The sequence below is a fragment of the Sus scrofa genome, chromosome 2 (assembly GCF_054392235.1).
Source record: "Sus scrofa isolate SSC_HxYL_T2T_F1_AM1 chromosome 2, Sscrofa_HxYL_maternal_Yorkshire_Landrace_v2.0, whole genome shotgun sequence".
NCBI classification, from domain to species: domain Eukaryota; kingdom Metazoa; phylum Chordata; class Mammalia; order Artiodactyla; family Suidae; genus Sus; species Sus scrofa.
Window position 1 is genome coordinate 1956359 of NC_139384.1, and position 20973 is coordinate 1977331.

Here is a 20973-nt window from a genome sequence, read left to right on the forward strand (position 1 = left end):
GGAACTCCAGTATTTTATTATTTTTGATGCTACTATTAATGGAATTGCTTCCTTAATTTTGTTTTTGAATTGTTTGTTACTAGTGTATGGACATACTTTTATGTGAAGTTTATAAACTGTGACTTCGTTGTTATTGATTTTAGTAAATTTTGTTGTTGATTCATTAGGAATTTTCTAACATGCAGGATCATGTCATATGCGAACAAAGACAGCTTTGCGTCTTCCTTCCAATCTGGATGACTTTCATTTCTTTTTTGGCCGAATTACACTGGCTTCGATGCCCAATTAAACGTTGACTAAAGTGGCTGAAGAGAGTCTTACAGGGAAAGGCGTTCAGTATGATGTAGGTTTACTAAGTATGATGTCGGTTTTCCACAGATGCTCTTTCGTGGGTTGAGGATGCTTCCTTCTCTTCCTGGTATCTGTTCAGAGCTCTTATTCTGAATGAATGTCAGATTTTTCTCTGTTGCCCCATCTGCAGCTTTCGAGATGGTCACGTGGTTCGTAGCCCTTATTCTGTTACATGTGGTGAGGCAGGAATTGATTTGGGATGGTAAGCCAACTCTGCATTTCCCACTTGGTCACAAATGTCTTTTATATCTCACTGGTTTGGGTTTGCTAATATTCTGTGAAGAACGTTTGTATCTGTACTCATAAAAGATATTGTTCTGTAATTTTCTTGTGGTTTTTAATCCTGATTTTGGCATCGGGGTTTTAAATTCTTTTTAATCCTGAGTACACATTTTAGGTGTCTTTTGTAAACACAATATAGCTAAGTTTAAAAAAAATCATTTAACACTTTTATACTTGACGTGATTTCCAACATATTTTTATTGATTTCTAGTGATGTGTTTTGTGCTTTTCACTTGTACTAAATTGTTTAATGTTTGCTTCTCTTTCTTGCCTCTTGTTACATTAATGATTATTTCTCATTCCATTTTTCCTTCTACTGGTTTTGAAATTATATTGCCATTCTTGTAAAGGTTAACTGAGGCTGCTGTAAATGAATATATAACAGAACCATTTGCCGTCTGTACCCGTATCTGTAATAAGAGAAGGACCTTAGGATATTTTAGCTCCAATGACTCTCCTGCTGATTTTAAGCTTTGCTGTATATTTTAGTTCAAGCATAATCAGTAGGGTTTTATACAGTCCATAACGAGTAATGTTTTATACAATCAATATGTGTTTAAATTTACCCACCTCTTTTGTCAGAATTTACTTTTCATCTCAGATCTTACTTCTTGATCACTCTTTTTCTGGCTGAAATATCCCTCAGAATTTCCTTCAATGAAAATTGACTCTGATTTTTTTCTAATGACTATCTTACTGCCATTCTTAAAAAAAAAAATATTTCCACTGGACGTAAAATCCTGGGCCTTAGGTTACCAGAATGATTTTCTCTTAGCACATTGGCAATGTTATGCACCTGTCCCTCGGTTTCCACTGAGAACAAAGATGGCTAGGACTTGTGGCTTCTTGGATGGCAGTATTACCTTTTCTCTCTGGCTGATTTTAGGAGCTTTCCTTTGACTCCGGTGTTCCAGATTTTCACTATGCTGTGTTAGCAGAGTGTCTTTTGTTCATTCCACTTGGAATTCAGTTAGTTTCCTTAATCCGTAGTTGGCGCAGTGCATCAGTTCTGGATTGCACTCGGCCACTATCACCTCAGACTTTGCTTTGGCTCATTATCTCCTTTGGAAATTTAACTGGACATTTGGTAGACCATCTCATTCCCCTCTCTGTCGCTCGCTCTTTTTAAATCACTTTGTTTCTTTATACTGTTTTCTGGATAATGTCTTCTGATCCATCTCTCAACTTACTAATTATTTCTTCAACTGGGTCTAATCTGCTATTAAACCCACCTCAGGAAGTTTACATTTCAATTATTATTTTTCTACTTACAGAAATTCTGTTTAGTTCTTATTCACCCTTGAGAGATCATTCTTATAGTATCTTTCTTTTCACTTGTATATTTCACTTGTATGTAAAAAATGTCTTGAAGAATATTGAATATGGATATTTTACACTTAGTTTCATTACTTCTGGTACCTAAAGTCTTTGTGAGTTGGTGTCTCTGTGTCTCTGTTTTTTCTTTTTTTTCTTCTGGCTCTCATCCATGGTGTTTCGTCCCCTTTGAGAGGACTTCCCATTTTTAATCATGAGTCCGTAGATCTTAAAATGTATCTGTGGAGATTTTTGAGGTTTAATGTGAAGTTGAGGTTCTCGAAGTTGAGGTGTTTGCCTCTTCCTTTGCTGTACAGTGGAAGAACTAAAGCCTGGACCATAAATTCTAGGCTCAACATTTTCTAGACCAGTCTGGTGGTGTGCATTTGGGCTTCCAGGCTGAGCGTGGACCAGCCTGTGGATGCAGCTTCTCGGGGAAGATAGTGCTCCACTTCTGTTCACAGCAAGGCACTTTTCTACACAGAGTTTTCAGGGACTGGGTCATTTCTCGTTAACCTTCACACGGACCATAGAGCCCTTTGGAGCTTCCAGCTTCGAGTAGGGCTCCACTGTGACACTGCCCACCTGGGGCCGGTCTGGGCTTGGAGCCCTAGTCGTCTATCACCTATGAGATGGTGAAAACCAACACTCAAGTTTACTCCATCCATCCAGTGCTTTCAGGACACCCCTTACCTCTGTGGGTTCCACTTTTGCTGCGTGTTCAACCTCTAACCTCTTACTTCCTGGCTAGCTCATCCAAGCTAGTGAGGCTTGTGGTCAGACAAACTCTCATCCACTTACAGGGGACAGAATCAGGGTTTGGAAGGTGGGTCGGTCGGGGCAGCCTGAGTCTGAGGCCGCAGTACTGATCCCTGACCCTCCTGTGTTACACCTCACCATGAAACTGGGAGCTACTGGGCAGTGGTAACGTGTCTGGTTCATGCCTGTTCCCGACGTCCTGTTCATAAGTAGGTCTCATGCTTGGACTCCACGGTGTCTGGGTGGGACCACCAGCCCTTGGCAGGCTGGACTGAGAAGGAGGCTCCTCTCCAGGCACTCCGCCCTCCACAAACTTGTACTGATGCCAGCAGGTCCAAAGCTAGGAGCCTCTAGACCAGGGGGCTAGCGAACCAGGGTCCATGGATCAAATCCACCCCTGACCTGTTTTCACATTAAAAAAAGAAAAAAAAGAGGAGTTCCCATTGTGGCTCAGTGATAATGAATCTGACTAGTGTCCATGAGGACACAGGTTCAATCCCTGGCTTTGTTTGGTGGGTTAAGGATCCAGCATTGCCCATAAGCTGTGGTGTAGGTCACAGACGCGGCTCAGATCTGGTGTTGCTATGGCTGTGGTATAGGCTGGTGGCTGCAGCTCTGATTTGACCCCTAGCCTGGGAACTTCCATATGCTGTGGGTGTGTGCTTAAAAAGGAAAAAAAAAAAAAAAAAAAAAGGATATGTGACAGAGATTGTAAACAATTCACAACACCTATCTGGCCATTTGCAGAACAATTTGCTAATCCCTAATCTAGGCCGGTGTGGTTCAATAGAAATAAAATGGGGCCACAGATATAATTTCAAACTTTTTAACAGCCACATCAGAAAGCGTAAAAAGAAACAGGTTAAGTTCCTTGATATTTATTGAGCCCAATAGATTGGAAATATTATCATCTCAATATATAATCAATAGTTTTAAATTGTTGGGATGGCCCATCTTCTTTCTTCCAAAGCCAGTGTGTGTTTTATACTCAGGACACCCCAATTTAGATGCCAAGTTTTTATAAGAACGCCTCAGCTTGCACTTAGATATCACAACATTTACAGTTTAAAAGGGGGAGTGCTCACACCTGAGTCGTTCCAACCAACCACAGAGTTTTCCAGTAACGGAATTGGGGATCCGTGTTCAAATGACATCAATTTAAGACCCAGTTCCTCGGCTTCACAAGCCACATCTCCAGTTCTCTGTAGCCAAGTGGGGCTGGTGACCAGGCCACCGACCAGGCAGCTTCAGCCTGTCCTGTGCTCTCGGGCAGGAACCAGAATGGTGGCCCAGCACCTGACCAGGCCGGGTCCAGGGAAGTGCTGGGGGAAACCAGGAGGCCGAGCGGGTGCACATGCAGGGCAGACGGGGCAGGGAGGGGGCCCGGGCCGGGGAGGGCACCGCTTCTAGTCCCGGCCAGCCCCTCTGTGCTCCCTGCAGCCTCCCAGGCTCCCATCCCCAAGTCTTCCCTGAATTCCTCCCTCGAGCCTCCGGAGCCCAGGACCCACACCTCCCTGAGGGGCTTACAGCCACATCTGTTCCCAGCCCCGGCCCCCGGGGGCCCCAGGAACGGCATTCACTACCCGAGGCCGCATTTTCCGGCTGCACCTCATCACCAGCTCGGGCTGGTTGCATCAGAAAGCGGGCAGCCTCAAATGGGCACCAACGGCCCCGCTCCCCTCCCCCCCGACCCCCATGCCCAGCCCCCCCTCACTTTTCTCTGCCCCCACCCCTGACACTCCTCTTTTTGCCGGTGAGCAGCTCTTGAGCGACACGGCCGTAAATAGGCGACGGCGTGGGGCTCTGACTGATCAAAGGGCCCCCTTCAGAAGCCGTCATTAGTTGCTATTCTGGGAACTGGTTATTTTAAGGTTAGTGTATTTTTTCTTTCCTGAGGAGCCGTCTTAGTGGATGCCGAGGTCCTGAGGTGCTGGCTCTTCAGTCAAACCACACAAGCCCTGTTTTGTCTAGGGTTTCAAAGATAAACCTATAATGAAAGCGTCAGTTGACGCGAAGCCCGCCATCCCCGTTCCTGGGCAGAGGTGGGCGGGCCTGCCAGGGAGTCCCCGCACCTCTGCGGCCACAGGGAGACTTGCTGGACCTCGGGACGGGGCTGCCGTGCTCCTGGAGGGCAGCGCGTGGGGGCCTCTGGGAGGCCCTGCCCAGCATCCCCACGGCCACGGCGGCCCCCACGCGCCTTGCCTAGAGCCTGGCTCAGGGGGCATCTTTCAACAAGTGGCCAGCTTTGGCCAAAAAACTGTGGGAAGATGCCCACTCCCGCCAGTGGCCAGGGGAATGCACAGTGGCATCATGGTTTAAGAAAATGATAGGACGCCGTGCTGGCACGCACGTGGGAAAACAGGCACGTTGATACATGGCTGGTGGGGACGCGAATTACCGCAGGAGCAGAACTTCCGGATGGGACTCTAGGGACGTGTGTTCACGTTAAAAGCACATGATCTCACATCTCCGCGCCCAGGAAGGAAACCCCGGGCTGGAGATGCACAGCTCAGGTTACTCGTCACGCTCCAGCTGTGACCGAGAGAAACTGGGAGCCACTTGAGGTAGGAGGAGGAGATGAGTCAACTCGGGGCTCTGGAGCCCCACCTTTGATGCGTTGCTAAGTCAGAAACCTGATGCGGAGGGCCGGGGTCCCAGTTTTCCAAAACCACGCCGCCCGGGACGCGATGAGACGGCTTTGAGAACACGGTGGACGGGCTGGGGGCGGCCGTGAGATGCGGGCCCATCCACGGTCAGGATGCCCTTCGTCCGTGTGCGTGTTCCTGGCCAACCTCCCGCCCTGGCCTGCGTCCTCTGTCAGTGAGGGTCCCCCTCCCGCCAGGAGGACCACCGCCCAAACCCCCATCCACGAGCGCCCTCCCTCGAGGGACCCCCCCACCCCACCCGTGTCTCGGTCACTGACCTGAGCTCCCCCCGACAGGCCCTCTCTGTGCCACGGCGGGGGACCCGGTGTGTGGGGCCCAGGCACTCCCAGGCCTGAGGACCAGCCCTAGCCTTAACCGCTCCAGCCCGGGGACACCACACGCATCACTCGGGCTCAATCCCGCCCACGGGAATGTGGGGGGTGTGGTCCAGCAGGACCTTCCGGAGCCATGTGTGTGATGGGATGTCTGTGTGTCCACCCATATTCACGCAGAGGTGCAGACACACCCAGGGACTCAGGCCTGCCCACCTGCTCCTGCCCACACACAATCTCCTCAGTGGCCCTTTCCAAGGCCCCAAGCCAGCAGCCGGCCACGGAGGGGAACAACAGCATGGCCCCAGCACCCAGGCCCACACACGAGGCTTGGCTGTGTGGGTCAAGCCCCTGCAGGGTCAGGGGCACCTATGGAGGGAGAGGCCTGGGAAGGCAGGCACACGCTGGCCGTCCGACCCCCAGCACAGGCTGGCAGCAAGCTTGCACAAAAGGGACAAACCGTGGGGGGCGGGGAGGGTGCAATGGGAGGGGATATCGGTGCTACTACAGCCAAGTGCTGTGGGAATAGAGGGACTACATGTGCAAAGGCCCTGTGGCACCAGGAAGTCCAGCGCGTCCAGAGCCCGGAGATGGTGGGGTGAGGGGCGAGCCAGCCATGGGCAGGAAGTGGGGTCAGGGGCCGGTCCGGGAGCCCCTGCTCTGCCTGGACCCCCTGTGTCAGCCTGGACCAGCCCCCTGAGCCTGCGCCTCAGTTTCCCCAGCTGTGCCGTGGGCGCCTGCTCCCCACATCCTTGGCGGCCCCCCAGAACCGTTCTTTCTTCCCCCTTTCCTGGGTGTTTCTCTCCCGGTCTGTCCGAGAGACATAACCACTCCCTGCAGCCAGGCCTCTCCTGAATGACTCTATTTATAGGCCTCAAATATTGGCCAGAAAGGAAATTTACATTTTTTTAAAATTTAGCTCCAGTCTGTCAGCTTCTGTGGGTTGACTCCTTCTGAGAGAGGCAGGGGGCAGGGAGTGGGCGGCGGGCAGGGACGTGCGTATCCGGGCTCGGCGGGCAGCGCACGGTGGCCGGGAGCCCTTCGCGAGCCTATTTGGTGACAGATAATCAAGGGCCTTGCTCGGGGAGGCGGGCCGGGCCGGCCGTCTGGGGGGGGCCCGGGGTGAGGGCGGCCCAGAGCCTTGTCTTTGCGGCAAACCCTGCCCCACCGCCTTGGCTGACCTCAGAAAAACATGTATTTTGATCAAAATGGGCCCTTTTTTAAACTTGTCACCCTGCGGGTCAGGGCACAGCCTGCCCCCGGCCAGTGCTGCATATTAAGCAGTGGCTTGGTCACCACCAAAAATAGATGTCCCAGCCCAGAGGCAGGGCTGTCCCGCCCGCCCCAGGAGGGAACCAGCCGGGAAAGGAGGCAGGGGCAGGAGCCCGAGCCGCCCCTTGGGGTCTGCGGAGCCTGGCGGGTCCGGGAACATCCAGGGCTGGCCGGGGACACGGTGGCAGCCCCAGCGGCCCCCGGGCCTGGCGGGGTCGGCGCAGCGCCCGGGGCCGGGCGGCAGGTGGACGCCAGCAGGTCCGGGGCCGCAGAGCCGCAGCCCGCGGGCCCGCGCCGGGGCCTCCGCTCACCTTGGCCTTGGCCTTGGCCTTGGCCTTGGCCGGCGGGACCCACAAGATGGCTGACGCTGCGTTTGGAGCCGGGACGCAGCACAGGAGAGTCGCGTCCGGAGCTGTGTTTATTTTGCCGAGCACACGGCCTGTCGTTGCCCGGGCTCCGAGTGCTCTAGAGGCAGATGGAAATTTTTGTGGGTTAAACACGGGGCTGAGGCGCGCTGGGCTGTTTGGGTTGGCAGCGCTCCCTCCCCGCCCCGTTCCTCATCCATTCATGCCGCGCCCCGGGCCCCCTCCTCTCCTCCAGGCTTGGGGCCTCTGCCCTCCCTCCCTGGCCGCTGTGGCCTTGAGGGGGCTCTGCCGGCCTAGGGCAGGGCTGCCCGGACCCCCTCCCCAAGTCCGCAAGAGGCTGCGGGTGCCGGGGCTCCCTGCGAGGGCCTGCGCTTCTCAAACTGGGGGCCCCTCTGACCTCCAGATCCTCATCTACGGAACGGGAGCCAGCGCACAGGCCAGGAAAGCAGCGTTCGGGGGCGCCTGTGTCTCGGGTGCTGCCCTCGGGAAGGCCCAAGAACTCACTACCTCTCAGGAGAGACTCCGTCTGGCAGGACCCGGGCCATTGGGAAGGGGCTGGAGGATGTGCTGGCTGGCAGGAAAGCACTCTGGGGGTCAGAGAGCAAGGCACGAGCTCCCTGGGGGAACCGTGTTCCAGGCAGAGGGCACGGCAGGGGGGAATGCCCTGTGGTGTGGCTGTGCTCTGCTTGTTTGAGCAGCATCAGGGCGGTGGTGTGACCACGGGGAGCCTGGAGGTGGGAGCAGGCGGGTACAGAGCACTGGGGCTCTGAGCAGCTGGAAGACTGGAGGCTTCCCTCGGAGGGGGGGGTCTTGGGTTTTGAGCCGTGTTCCCTGGCACACTGAGCATGGAGTAAAGAGGAGCAGGTGTGGCTGCAAGGCAGCTCGGGGCCAGCACACACCCCCATCCCGCCTCCTGCCCCGCGGCGCTGCTGCCCCGACCCTGGCAGGCAGGTTGGTCCGTGTGCCCAGCCCCCTCTGTCCCCACCAGCCGGGAGCTACAGGTCAGGTCTCACACACACAGGCCATCTGGGGGACCGCGAGGTGGCCGGCCACCTGCCACCCAAACAGGGACGCTCTATCCAAGAAGCTCCACCCACCCCTCCCTGGCGGGACCTGCAGACACGCCGCCCACAGCGGGAGCTTCTCAGGCTGCTATAAGGCCCTGGCCTGGGAGGCCAACGCCCAGGCCACCTGTGTCACCCAGCCACCCTCAGAGCAGCATTAGAGACAGGAATTGGGTGAGGTCCAGGCAGAGCACAGCCCGTGGGGCAGGGAGGGCCCCACCTTGCGAACAAGACCTGGTATCACCAGGCCGTGTGCGGCCCAGCCCGGGCACCCAGCACACGTGGGGTTGTGCTGTTGCGGTGCCACTCCCAATAGCCGGACTGGGAACTGCGCCAGCCGGGCGTGGGAGGGTGTCTTCCTGCCCGCACCTTCTCTGGGACCCACGGTTGTCCTCAAACACAAGCCCTCTGATCCAGACGAAGGGACCGGAAGTCACACCAGCGGAGACTAGAGAAGACAAGCAAGGGTCCCTGTGTCCGCTGGGCACCAAGGACAGCAGGGCTGCCGCTGTAGACAGGACGGGCTGGTTCCTGCCCCGTGGACCGCACAGTTGGTGGGCAGAGAAGGGGGTGCCCAGAAGGACCCATAGCACATATTTCCCAGCTGAAAAGCAACCAGGGCTCCTGTGGGCAGGGGTCCGGGGCCTGGAGACAAGCAGGGCAAAACAGGTGGAGCGGGTGTGGGTGGAAGGGCTCCCAGAGTCCGCAGCCTGTGCCAAGGCCCTGGGCCCCGAGGGCATGGCCCTCTCAGGCCGGGAGAGCAGGCGAGGTGGAGCCAGGCCCTGCCAGCCACATGGGGACTTAGAGGTCACCTGTGAGCCCAGGGGGGGCAGGCGTGGCCCTGACTTCTCCGGGAGGAGGCTAGAGGCAGGTGTAGGTGGGGTGTCCCCAGAGCAGCCAAGGGCCGCGGTGCGGTTAGGACAGAGCGCATGTGCCCTGAGCCAGGGTCAACAGCTGGGGGTGACAGCCCGCAGCTCACAGGACCCGTAGGTGGACAGGACAGGCAGACCGAGGGGACAGAGTGTGGTGAGGGACCCAGTTTCTGCTGAGAGCACCTGGGTGGGGCACAGAGCTGCTTAGCGGGGTGCCGGTGGGGGCGGGGCAAGTCCAGGGCTCAGCTTGAGCTCCCTCCCGGGTGTGCCATGGGCAGCTGGACTCTACTTGGCCATCAGGTGGAAAAGCAGGAAAGAGCTGGGAGGGAAGGGCTGCAGAGACGGGACGACGGCGAGACCCAGCCTCGCCAGTGCCAGGGAGGGGAACATGTGGCTGCGGGCTGGGCCGGGGGCGGGTGGGGGTCTCTCTGACTCGGGCCAGGCTCTTGGAGCTTGGGAGGACTTGGGACCCTAAAGGCACAGGAGAGAAGCTGGCGTGTCTGGGATTAGAGGGAGCAGCGTGGCGCCCCCAACGTCCAGGGAGGGCTTCCCAGGTGCGGAGGCCTCGGGCCGGCCATTCCCAGGGACAGGTGACAGGCAGGGCAGCAGCGGGCGCTGTATCTGCTGGACAAGAGAAGGCCCCTCAGGGCACCAGGACCCACGGTCCATCCTAGGGACGCTGTCCGCGGTCCCATGCCCATCCCTCCCGGGTCAGGGGAGCCCGCCTGTCCCCCGAAGGCGAGGGCATGCCAGTGGGCGTGAGCGTGTGGCAGAAGGCCTGGGGGACGGGGCTGTGCTGGCGTCTAGCAGGAGCTGGCCCAACACTTTGTATTTCTTCCCCCGAGCTCACATTTGATGCGCAGTGAGGAGCGGAGGAGACACAGGCGGGGCTTCACGGTGGCACTTCTGAGGGTGACACTGCCACAGTAAATGTGCCCATGTGAGCGAAGGGGGTGGCACCAGGGAGTGTTTCGTCACTCGGGTTGGAGCCCCTAGATGTGAAGGGACCCCCGCGTGACCCTGGCAGCACCCCCCCCCAGTGAGGGCCCTCCATCTCCTCATCTGTGAGGTGGGGGCAACAGCCACCCTCCCTCCGTCCCCCCACCCCAAAGGCACCTGCTCCTAGAAGTCCCCCCCACTGAGCTGAAAAAGACAGGCTCTCTGCCAGGCTCCTGGGGTGGAAACCTAAGTTAGTTTTCCTTACGAAAGGGCGGGGCCTGGCATCACGGTGACAACTGCAAGAAGGATCGGGGGCAGGGTTCTGACGGTGGGGCCAGCGGGGAGGCCCAGCGGTCTGCTCGGGCCAGGGAAGGCCCGGGGCTGGACAGGACGTGGTCCGAGTCCTTCAGCCCTCGCTCCGTCCTGCGGTGGGACTGAAGGCGCCCAGGCTGGCTGAGCTGCACAGCTCCAATTTGGGGAACAGACGGAAAGGAGACAGAGAGGCTGGTCGCTGGACCCCCAGGGCCACGTCGGTGGCCTCCCCAGAAGGCAGCGCAGGACCCCCTGCCCTACCGCAGGCCCGGGGGCAGCAGGGCCAGCTCTGTGACCCCCTCCTTCTCTGGGCCTGCGTGGACAGAGACCACCGTCCCGGTGGGCTCCGTCGAGGTTGAGGGAGCAGGCTGGTGGGTGGCTCTGACCTTTGACGGCGATGCAGCAGGTGATGCCGCCTCCTGGTTCCCCAACATCCGTCTCCAGGCTTGGACTCCGGGGGGCCCAGCGTGGAGCCTGAGATACCCACTTGCTCCTGGCCGTCTCGCAGGCATGTCCACGGTCACAAACACCCTCCTCTGAGAGGGGCTGTGCCCGGGTCGTGGGCCTCCCACCGTGCCTGCTCCCCCAGCCCCACAGGGCTGCTGGGCTCCCCAGATAAAGGGCCCACTGAGGCCCAGGGCAGTGGGACGGCCTCGGGGTTTCCCAGGAAGCCGAGACTGTGAGCCGTTCTTCCCTGCTCTGGGCCCATCCTTGTCCCCACACAAGCCCCATTGCTGCGCCGTCCCGCCCACACCACCTGACAGATGTGACAGTGACAAGACGACAGGGCAGGGAAACGCTTGCTTTTCGGGGCCAACACAAGCGGCCTTTATCCCGGCCGTAAATGGTTTCTGTGTCGCGGGAACCGGTGCCTGTCCCAGGCCTAACCCCCAGCGGCCAGCGAGGCGAAACTGGGTCCCTGGGGAGAGGCTCCATCACACATGGCTGGTGGCAAGTGGTGGCCTGCCATCCCCACGGGGCCACAAAGGATACTGTCCCAGCCTCCCCTGGGCTGTCCCCAGAACCCAGGATCTATCTGTAGGACTCTGCCCGCAGCTTCGCGGCACACAGCTTCCGCAGGCTTGGGGAGGCCCCGGAGGACAAGGATGGGGCCTGAGGCCGGGAGCGTGGGGAGGCCAGCAACCACCGGCCAGCTGGGCACGGGCTGCAATGTGCCGTGAATGAGCCCTCTCTCCTGTGTCCCCCGCCAGGTGGGCAGAGGGACAGAGCCTCTTGGTCAGGCCTGTGCCCTGGAGAGCTGGCCACAGGAGGCCAAACCCGCCCTGCAAACCATCTGCTTTTAGTGATCTGGTGTCAGATGCTGCATAATTTAGCCCCCACACCCCCCATAGCCCTCACGGCCAGGCCAGCCCTGCATTTGCTGCCCACACAGGCGAAGCCCCCTGTCCGGCTACCTGCCCGCCTTCAGCCCCCACTCTGTGGCCCGAGGGTCCTGCCCCCATCCTGTGCCCATCTGACCACCCCGTTGTATGTCTCGAGGGCTCCCTGCCCTCTCTGCCTGGCGGGGACATGTGGTCTTTAGCGTGGCCCCCTGCCTCTGTGCTCCACTGCCCTAGCCACTTGGAGGACACACAGCCTCCCACACCCTGAGCCTCTCCCAGGACACCTCCGTGGGTGTCATTGTGCCCTCACCTCCCTTCTCACCGTCAGGCAGGGTCCTGGAGAAGCGTCCACAGTCCCACCTGCCGGCCGGCTCACTGCCGACGCGTCTCCAGGGCTCCTTGGCCCTCACCACCTGAGCTGTTCCCACTGAAGGCTCCCTTGGGGCACTTGGTCACCCCGCGCGGCCCCCCTCCCCAGCCAGGGTCACCTTAAAAATAGCGGGGGACGCGTCTGTAGCAGCAGCAGACCCTTTTAGATGAATTTTTCGGTAACGCAAAATGATGCCAAGTTCCAAAAAAAAAAAAAAAAAAAAACCCACTCTATTTCCTCATTAACATAATTGCAAACAGAACGAATCTTTCTTGATTTCATGTAAACAACAGCTTGAAATAGTTTATAATCCTTGCAGGTATCAAATTAAGTTTTTACTTATGGTCTGGAAATTAATTACCCTTAGAGCGAGACAAATGTGAAAACTGTGTATTTTTGACAAGAAAATTAAGCAGCTATTGGGGAAATGTAACTTAATCGTCACAGAGAAAATTGTTTATAAATTGGTCGCGTTGTTTGAACGCCCGCCTCTTCAGCTGGGGGGTGGGTTCGCTCATGCGTGTGCGTCTGCCTGATTCGGGGCGTTATTGGGGTAACAGCAGAGGAAGGGGCCAGAGGGGCCGGGACCAGGGCGGGGAGGGGGAAGCGGGGGGAGAAGCGAGAACCCTCGCCGGAGGAACTGATGACCCAGGAGCCGCGTGAGGCCAGGAGATGGTCAGGGCAGCGCTTCCTGCCAGGATGGCCCGGAAGCAGCTCCCTCAGGTCCCTGGGGGCAAGGTCCAGGCAGAGGGACAGCACGAGCAAAGGCCCTGGGGCAGGAATGAGCCGGAGCAGAAAGGAGGCCAGCGTGGCAGTAGCTCGGGAGCAGGGACAGCGCAGGGGAGGAGCTTGCAGAGGCAGGGCTGTGGTTCTTGGATCCTGGGTCGGCTGGGGGGTCACTCCCTGTGCGTGTGTGTGTGTGTGTGTGTGTGTGTACGTGTGTGCGTGTGATTTCTAAAGGTCAGGGTTGTACAGACAGAGCAAGTTCCCCATCAGAGAAGGTGACCGAGCAGAGGCCCACCCACCGCTTAGCAGGCTGTGGGGAGCTGCCGGGAGGCTGTGGCCAGGGGAGGGTGTGTTTCCTTCAGAGCTCCAGGGTCCGGCGTGGGAGGGGAGGTGTGGCATGGCAGATGACCACCAGGCCGGGACCGTGGGTCTGGGCCTGAGGGCGGGCGGCAGGATCACAAAGCCCCCTCTGGCTGCCCACTCTGAAGAAGGTTCTGGAAGGGACCGCGGAGCAGGGGTCAGCGAGGCTCCCAGGGTGGACAGTGGTGGGGGGGGGGGGGTGAGGGTGACACCAGAGCCAGTGAGAGGCAGGGGCCGGGGGCAGCCTGATGGCCGAGTTGGAGGGAGTTGGGTGGCAGTCAGGAGGCAAGTCTGAGACTGGCCAGCTCTCAGCCCATCCAGGGCTCTGGAGCACAGCTCCTCCGCTCGGGGAGCTGCTCCCAAAGTCTCAGGTGGTGGCTCGGCGTCTCCCGGGGGTCTCCCCACCCCACGCCCTCCACCCTGCTGTCTCTGCGGCCCCCATCTCGCCGTTGTCATGTTAGCACGGGCTGCCAGAACGGGACCCCTCCTGCCCGACAGTTTAAACAAGGCGTCTGCTTCTCCTAGTCCTGGAGGCTGGCCCTCCGAGGCCAAGGTGTGGACCGATTCAGCGTCCCGGCTGGTGCTGATCGCACTCCCCCGGGTCCCCTCATGGCCTCTTCTCTGCACACAGAGCCGAGCAGGCTCTGGTACCTCCCTCCTCCTTAAAAGGGCCCTCAGCCTATGGGATCGCCGCCTCACCCCGAAGTCCTCATTTAGCCGTAACCAGCCGCCAAACGCAGCCACATTGGGCTTCAGAGCCGCAACACAGGAACCCGGGGGACCACAGTCCCGTCCGTGACACCTGTCCCCTGCCAGGGCACCCAGGCATGGAGCCCAGTGGTCCCCCAGGCTGTGCCTTCGCCCATGCAACACGCAGGAGTGGGACGTGACAGTTTAGGGAGGGAGAGCTGGGGTCACGGGGTGTCCTTGTCCCTCAGGGCCACACCCTCTGGCCAAGTCAGGAGAACACAGCCCGTCCACGCGGTGACGGGACCCTGGTCTGAGCAGCTCCAGGGCTCCGCCACCCACCCCCACCCCCGGCACACACTGACCCCAGGAGGCCGGAGCCCGGGGCAGGCCTGGGCAAGGGTGGGGCCTGCGGCAGGTCCGGGCCTTGGGTGGCATCTCTCAGGGGAGGGGAGAGGCCTTTGTGTCCTCGCGGTGGTGAGCTTGGCAACGTGGTGTGTCTTTGTCATCTTGGTCCCACCTCCCCCCCCGCCCGTGGCTGGCTGGGGACACTGAGGCTTGGGTCCTCCCCACCCGGCCACACGCCTGTGGTCCTCGTGGGACTTTCAGGATGGCCGCCCACCCCGGCCGCTCTGAGGTGGACAGAGTGGACCTGGGCCCAGCCTGGCACCTCGTAGGCCCCCGGGAACAGGACTCTGCCCCCAGCAAGCAGACCCATGTGGCAGAACCTGCAGGTCCGGGGGCTGATCAGCCCCCAACCAGAATGTCCCCTGGGAAAGTGCCGGACACACACAGTGTGGCCCCCAGCCCGACACAGAGCCTGGTCTCGCCCCCCCAAAGGGCGGTGTGGGCTCTACAGTGAGGGTGCGGCTCTGTCTGCCCCAGGCAGGCCCCCTGACGGCGGGGACACCCCTCTGACCCTCCCTCCAGCCACCCCCTGCATGCCACCCTCAGCGTCCTGCCCTCTGACGAGGAAGCCCGGGCTCTGCTGGCAGAGAGGAAGCGGGCGAGGCCTCCCCAGACCCGCAGACGCCCGGCCTTCTACTTCCGAGCCCACGCGGCCGGGCCTCCGCCCTCGGCGGGGAGACCCTTCCCACCCCAGGACCCGGGCACAGGGGTGGGTCAGCGCTCTCAGCTCTCCCTTCCCCAGGCCTGTCACCCCCGGACAGACCCAGGGACCTCCCACTATCCGCCTTGGGACAGGCGTAGTTCCCATCTCCCTTTGGGGCCTGTGTTTCCCCATCTGTAAAATGGGGGGCTGAGGGACCCCAACTTGGGGTTTGAAGAGGTGGGACATGTTTCTCTGGAGCTGAGCTCTCTCCAGGTGGGGGGGTGTTCTTGCTGTTATTGCTACAGAAGGGGTGCAGCAGGGGCTCGGGCTTGGCGCTATGACCAGGGTCCATGAGGTCCTGGAGGGGGAAGTGTGGAACCGTCTAGACTACCAGGTCTGCTGGCGAGGAGGGTGACAGGACAGCGGACTTGGCCCCAGGCCCTGTCCCTCTCCCTGTTTCTGGCCAGTGGAACAGGGACACCAGTGCTACCTCCCAGGGCTTGTCAGTGTTAGCTGTCATCCTGCTGCCACCCTGGGGCACAGGCAGCCCATGTTACACCTGCCGGAGACAGGCCGTGCCTGGGCGAGGCCGCTGTACCCCTGGGGCTCGGGGCCCACTCCCCGTGGTTTGCTCTTTTGGGACAGCGGCTTTGAAGCCACCCTGCCTCGCAACACGGGTGCCCCCAGAGTCCCCGAGAAGTGGGGACAGGCTCCCAGGCATGGATGGTGACAGGCCCACCAGCAGCTGATTTCCCTGGCTGCCCCCCCAGGGTGGCACTTGCCAGGGGGCAGAGAGCTCCAGGCACCTCCCCCATGGCCACGGCAGAGACCCCCGGTCCAGCAACTAGAGGGTCACGGGGGAGGTCATCTGCTCAGGACCATAGGCTGGGGCGGGGCACTGCCAGCTCCCAACCCCTTACCCTGCTCAGGCTCGTCAGGCTCCAGGAAGGTCCGTGGCCCTCCCGGGAGACCCTCAGCACTGCCCCCATCAGCCACACAGTGCGCTGGGCTCAACTGCACCACAGGGCCACCCCGGAGCCCCCACCTGGCCTCACAGCACATAGGGACCCACGAAAGATGAGCCCTGTCCTGGCCCCTCTTACAGCAGGAGGCAGGCGGGCAGGGCAGGTCCCAGGGCGAGATGGGTGCCCAGGCGCCTGCCAACGTGGCACCCAAGCCTGGAGACAGAGATGTCAGGACCCCAGTGGGGGCCCATGCCAGGCACCCCAGGGCCAGCAGGGCCGTGCAGGATTCCCGGCTTGTCCCGACGTGCTCCAGGCTCACCCCGAGTCCAGGACAGACGGATAAACAGCATCCGTGAGGCCACGGGGCCTCCGAGGGGCCGCTAGCCTGCCGCGCTCAGGCTTGGCCAGGGCAGGATGCTCCTGGCCGAGGGTCAGCCCCAGCCTAGGCGGGGGCCAGCAGGGGTGGGGGCCTGGCCTGGAAGCCCTGAAGCCTGTGCCGGGGAGGGGAGCCCGCTGTGGGCTTGGGGGGCTGTCTGCAGGGCTCGTGGTGTGTGTAAAAAGACATTCTGAAGCCAGGTGGGGTTGTGGGGTCCTCCAGACCCTGGAGAGTGCGCTGAGGTCCCCAGGAACTCTGGAGGCAGCCCCGCACTCCGGCTGGGGCTGGGGCTGGGGCTGGAGCCAGTGTACCTCACCGCCCCCGCAGGCCGTGCTGATCCCCAGGGGCCGGGCCAGAGAAGGGGGAGCAGGGCAGGGAGGGTCTGTGTGCTGGGGCTGAGGAGGGGGATTCAGACAGCCCGCCAGGACTGGGGCACACAAGCCTGGGCCTGCGCCCTCTGCAGCCCTGCCACCAGCCCCTTTCCTGCCCCAGCCTGCCCGCCGCAGTTCAGGGGCTGGTGCCCGCCCGCAGCCTGCCCCCCAGATGCCCAGGGCTGTTGCCTGCCCAGACTTGCCCCTGGAGTTCCTGGGCCCTTCTTTCTCCTGTCCCCTCGGCCACGTCGCCACTCCTCTCTTGCCCCCAGTTCGGCCTCACCCGGCTGCCTCTACAGATGTGTGGGCACCCAGGTGCTCAGGGCAGGGGGAGCCCCATGCAGCCACTGGTTCTGGTCACCCGTTGATTCCACAGCCTCAGGAGCCCCCAGGACAGGCAGGGCACGAGGAGCTGAAGGCCTAGGGGGGCGTGAAGGGAGCCCGTGTCAGGCCCACTGAGGACATGCATGTGCCCTTGGGTGTAGCTTCTGCATCTGAAATGTGGAGTGTCCCAGGGGCCCCTCAGCTCTCCAAGGTCGCCAACAGGAGGCGTGGAGGGGAGGCGGTCCCGTTCCAGGGACCGCAAGAACTGCAGCTCACAGGCGCTAAGCCCTGCATCACCACCCGTGAATTGGCACCACTGCTCTGCCCACTCTGTGTTCAAGGGGACTGAGGCCCATGGTCACGCAAAGGCTGAGCAGCAGGAGTGGCATTTGTCCCCAGGCCACCTGGCTCCACCAGGAATGCAGGATAGTGCTTCTGATAGGGGCAGGCCAGCAGCACCACAAACCAGGGGGGGACGCTGACGACACCAGCGGCTTAGGTAGAAAACTAAGGTAGCATATGTTGCTGCCAGCAGACAGCAAACGCCAGGGCAGTCAGGCTGCGGGTGAGAGACTGAAGCCATTTAGAAAACCAGAACCTGGAGGGGCCCTGGTGGGGCAGCACGTTAAGGATCTGGCATTGCCTCCGTTGTGGTGCAGGCAGCAACTGCTGCAGGGGTTCGATCCCCGGCCCAGGAACTTCCACGTGCCGCAGGTGCCACCCCCCAAAAATGAAAAAGAGAATCTAGAAAGAATGTGTGCCTAGCCAGCCAGCCTTGGGCGCTGGGTTCCCGCCCTTGAGCAGCAGGAAGAGGTGCCCTCTGGCCTGAGCGGTCAGGCTGAGAGCGGGAAGTGGAGAGCAAAGGCCACAGCCCCGCTGCCGCCTGCCCTCCGGCCAGCAGGCTGGGAGAGAACCGCAGCCGATGGTGGAGTGTGATGGTTTTCGGTACGAAAGACGCCAAATCCATGAGGAAAGCAGTAAAGAGCAGGCAAAAGAAAACAGGAAAGACTGCCCACAGAGAAGGGCCTCAAAGCCCGCAAAGATCCCGCACGCCTTTCGCCTTTCGTGCAAAAGGCGGGGCCCGTCAGCCACACCCTGCAGTCTAATCCGGCCCTGGGCCTGTCTTGTAAATAAAGTTTTATTAGAACACAGTGGCGGCCACTGGCGTGTGATCCGCAGCTGGCTGCTCTCAGGCTGCCATGCAGACTTGAGGAGTTGTGGCCCTGGACCTGGACGCCTTCCCTCCCAGCCTCCACGGGAGAGTTTGCTGCCCTCAGGCTGGGACCTGAACAGGGGACAGGCAAGACGGGCCAAAGTGGACCTGACCGTCGAACACGTGCTGGAGCACCCCGCGGACCCCGTTAGCTCGCTGTCGCTTCCGCTTCCGGAAAGCGCTCTGCTGAGATGCATCCGGGGGTCCCAAGCTGTTCCTCTCCCCGGGACCCTGTCCTCCTCCTTCCAAACCTCCATCCCCAAAGAACAAACCAGCATCACCCACGGAGTCCTGTGCAGGCAAATTAACCACAGCCTTAGTTATGGCAGGAGAGGGGTCGGAGACGGCCCGCGTAGCCGGCCTTCGCGGGATGCTCGGCTGTGGCCGTGCCCTTTAGGGGCAGTAGTGACCCTGGACAATGCCCAGCGTACCTGGTGACTCAGGGACCCACAGGGCACTGCACGATCCCAGCCTGGGGCGCGTGCAGGAGAAACGCCACCTCCAGGACAACGCAAGACTTTCACTGCCGCCGTCTCTGGAGGGTGGACTTAGAGATAGGTGTGTTTTGAGAGGTTTTTGTGTATTTTTGAGAATCTGCCGTCACCAGTGGTTCTTGTTTTTGTGGTGGGGTAGGGACATTAATGCAGAGGCAAGGAGGGGATTTTGAGGGGCTTCCGGCCAAAAGGAGGGTCTCCGACCCCTCCGTCCTTGCCTCCGTGGGGCCTAATCCCCGTCCTTCCCAATCTGCGGCCACGTCGGGTCACCGCGTACAGCAAAGCCCGGCCACCTCATCCAGGGAGGGCGCGTGACCCTGCCCTGGGCTGTGGGGACCCAGGACCCACCTGTCCCTCGCCCCAGCTGGGCTGAGCGGCCGAGCGCGGTGTGACCTGCCTGCTCTGTCTTCCCAGCGCCCGAGTGTCTGTTCCCCACGAGCCCTCGGCGCCACGCTGGGCTGTGTGTTGGGGCTGCAGCCCCCTGGCTGGGGTGGGGCTGGAGCCTCCTGGGCTCCTGAGACCCTGACTTGCTCCCTCTCCCCCTCCCCCGCCCCTGCACCCCCCCCTCACTCCATCCGTGGGCCTGGTCCAGGCTCCGGTGGTTTGGGGCGGGGGTCTGCCCACAAGGACGCTGCTGCCCTTCCAGGAACAGGCGCCCGAAGCCCCCCTGAGGCCTCTGGCCCAGCCTGCCCCCCGAAGATGGGCCGGAGCGGAAGGACGGGGCCACGGTGGCCGGGAGGGGTGACAGGGGCCGCGGGCCGGGGCGGCCGTGACCGTGGGGAGAGTCTCGGCTCTTTCCAAGGCGCCAAGGTTTCCTCGTCGCAGAATGAAGTAAATGGGACAATTAAGGGGGGCAGTTTTTAAATTGCTGCTTTAACCCATTTGGAACTCTGCTAATTATTCTCTTGGGGAAAGAAATGCAGGTTCATTATTATAATGAGCTTTGGGCAAAATATTTCATCGAGTCTGACAGGCTGCAGTGACTCCTTAGCAAAGTGCCTGGAGCTCCGGGGGCCCCTCGCCCGCCCCACTCGGGGCTAATTGCCCGTCCAGTCCCTGGGCGGTGGGTGTGCTGTTTTAATTCGCTTACGAAAAGCCCCGCTTTGATGTCCGGTTCCAGATAAGGACCGCGGGCCGAGAGCTGACGGCCGGCTGAGCGGGTCTGCGGCCTCTGGGCCCCGGGCCAAGGCGCTGCCATGAGGTAACTGCACAAACAGCCCTGCCTGAAAAAATATGCTTTTGTTGCGCTAATAAATCTCTTCTCGGAACGCTCCCCGCCAGCCCTCCGCTCTCCTCGGCCGCGCTGCCTGCGGCCTTCCTGCCGGGCGCGGTGCAGGCAGCCCGCGATGGGGACCTGGGGCCCCGACGGGCCGCGGGCGGGCGCGGGGGGCCTCTCCCGCCCCTCCCCCACGGCCGCCGCCCGCCCCCTCCCCCAGCCCGCCGCCCTCGCGCCCCTCCAGCTCCTCCCTCACTTCCTGTGCACGCCGCCGGCCGAGACCTCTCTCTGCCCCTTTTCCCTTCGGCGATCGCGGGGGGAGGGGGAGGGGGCGCCTGGCCTGGGGGGAGGGGGCAGATCAGGATGGGGCGACCTCTCCGCCCCCACCCCACCCCACCCCGCCTCCCGGAGGCCTGGGGGACCGAGGGCAGCCCTGCACTTTGGAGCCGGAAAGCAGCGCGGCCCGGCCTGCCCGGGGCCACAGGGGTCCGCCCGGTGGAGAAGGGGCCGGCACAGCTCCTGTGCCGTCGGGGCCGCGAGGAGCCCCACACGGGCACCCTGCCCACCCCAGGCGATCCTGGGAGCCGGGAGCCAGGGGGCTGCGAAGTGGGGGGCAGCCCCACTCCTCGCCCACCCCCGCGTCACCCCTCCGTGTCCCCTGCCCCACTCTCAGGGGCGTTCCTCAGCCCCAATCGCCTGGCCAGTGCCCACTGCACTCCTCTGGCCTGACACTTGGCCTGCCCCACTCTCACGGCCGCCCCAGGCCACACGGCGCCTGGCGCCTCCCAGCCACCCTCTAGAAGCCCACCCTTCACTCACCAGCTCCCCGCAGCCCCCGGGATCGCTCCTAGCCGTATGAGCGAGGTTGGAGCAGAGGAAGCCTTGGGACCCTGGCCCTCCCAGCCGCGCGGCCGCGGGCACCCGGTGAGCCTTGGATTCCGCACATCCGTCAGGAGGAAAGAGGACACTT

General features: G+C 60.8%; 1 protein-coding gene across 1 annotated transcript in view; it reads left to right on the top strand.

Moving 5' to 3' along the window:
• Positions 1 to 20973, top strand: part of KCNQ1 (potassium voltage-gated channel subfamily Q member 1) — a 313789-nt gene that overhangs the window by 253277 nt on the left and 39539 nt on the right.